At 42.5% G+C, this 2072-nt stretch overlaps 1 protein-coding gene across 1 annotated transcript in view; it reads right to left on the reverse strand.

Moving 5' to 3' along the window:
- The window catches only part of Srp68 (signal recognition particle 68), a 60008-nt gene that overhangs the window by 37246 nt on the left and 20690 nt on the right, over nt 1-2072 (reverse strand). The window lies entirely within an intron of this gene.

The following is a 2072-nucleotide window of genomic DNA, read 5'->3' on the forward strand; positions in this document are numbered from 1 at the left end:
CGCTTCCCTGGCAAGCTCAAGGGCCTGAGTTCAATCCCTGGTTCTGCCAAAAAAAAAAAAATCAAAAAATAAAATAAATAAATGAATGAATGTTATAAATAAATAAATAAATAAATAAATAAATGGTCTTGGGCTGGGTATGGTACCTGTAATCCCAGCACTTGGGAGACTGAGGCAAGAGGAGTATTGTGAGCCTGAACTACACCATAAAACCTTACCTCAAAAATCCAAAAACAATAAATAAGTAGAAAGAAAGAAAGATTGATCGATCTTGCAAGGGGTAATAAGATAACTCAGCAGACTAAGTGATGCTTAGGCAAGTACAGGGACTGGGATTTGATCCCTGGCATCACATGCTGCATCAGTCCCAACCCCAGGTGCGCTGAGCCACCAAGACCGAGGTGTGGTAACGCAGGCCAGTAATCCTAGTACTGGGGAGGCTGAAAACAGGTGGATCATTATGAGTCTGAGCTGCATGGTAAGACCCTATACCAAATACATTTAAAAACAAAACAAAAAACTGTTAAAAAAGAAAAAGATCTTGCTATCATAACAGAATATAGATTTTTTAAAAAAATAATTTTATTGAGAAACAAATAACAATGAGACAGTTTCAAAACCGATTAGTAGGACAGTTTCAATAATTAATACATTGCATATTGTTGTCTTCTTAGCATTTATTCATAGTAAAAGAGGCAAACATGATATCCTGTTCATAAACACTATTAAAATTTGTTTTGTTGGGGCCAGGGAGATGGCTCAGTGGAATAAGCGCTTCACTGGCAAGCACAAAGGCCTGAGTTCAATCCCTGGTTCAGCTGCAGAAAAAAATTTGTTTTGTTCTTTTTTTTGGAACCAGGGATTGAACTCAGGCCCTTGCATGCTTAGTCTACTGAGATATCTCCCCAGTCCCTGGAATATAGATTTCTTTACCTAACTTCTGACTCTTTCTAACTAACCTTCATTAGATCTATTCCTTTCAGCCTGCTACCCCTACTCTCACCAGTCTCCACACTGATTTCTTAATTATGCCATCCCCCAACCCCAGTCTCTTCATGCCTAAGCAGCAGCTAACAGCTGTCCAGAGCACTAGTGATCCTGGGCCACACTCAGGCACCATGCACACCACCTTCCCCAATACACACGCTCTTCCTGCTCACAAATCCTTCAAGCTCAAGCCTCCTCCATGCAGGGATACTCACCTCCTTGCCAAGTCCTGTACCTCCAGCTAACCTCTCCCTTCTAAAACATCTGAGAACTTAACAGTAAATGACACAATAGGCATTTCTGAGGTCTTGTACTGTTCCTTTGCTTTTGCATTTGACTGACATTGCTCAGCACAATCAGAGTCATGGAGGATCAAGGACAACGCTTCCTTTCCAACTCCCATACCCAATATGGTGTCTACCTCAAGCCTTGCTATAAACCCTTTTTGGTAAAGGGACCATTAGTACATAATTTAGGCTTTGGAGGCCATGATCTCTTTTGCAACTACTCTGCTACGGTAACACAAAAGTAGATGAAAACAATATATATCTAAATAAATATAAGCCATTTACAGAAATAGGTAGCAGGAAAACAATCTGGCCCAAACTGAATTTTGAAGAACTGACCTGGAGACATTCAATACAAGCTGCTTCACATGGAGAATACTGAAATACTTCTATCATCTATGTGGAACTAGGTTTCATTAAGATACACTGATTTGTGGGGCCGGGGAGATGGCTCAGTGGAATAAGCTCTTGCCTGGCAAGCACAGGGGCCTGAGTTCAATCCCTGGTTCCATCAAAAAAAAAAAAAAAAAAAAAAAAAAAAAAAAAATTGGGCTGGCCACATAGCTGAGCTGATTAAAGTGCCTGCAAGCAGGTGCAGGGGCCAGGGTTCAATCCCTAGGCCTGCCATGCCCACCCTGCCCCACCCCGTCCCATCCTGCCCCGGCCCATACCCGGGGTGCACTGAGCTAGCTGCACTGAGCTGGCGATTGAGACTGGATATGGTGGCATGCACCTGTAATCCCAGCACTTGGGAGGTTGTAAACAGGAGAATCACTGTGAGTCGGATCTAGTAGTGAG

The sequence above is a fragment of the Octodon degus genome, unplaced genomic scaffold, assembly GCF_000260255.1.
Source record: "Octodon degus isolate 3935 unplaced genomic scaffold, OctDeg1.0 scaffold00033, whole genome shotgun sequence".
In the NCBI taxonomy this organism is placed as follows: domain Eukaryota; kingdom Metazoa; phylum Chordata; class Mammalia; order Rodentia; family Octodontidae; genus Octodon; species Octodon degus.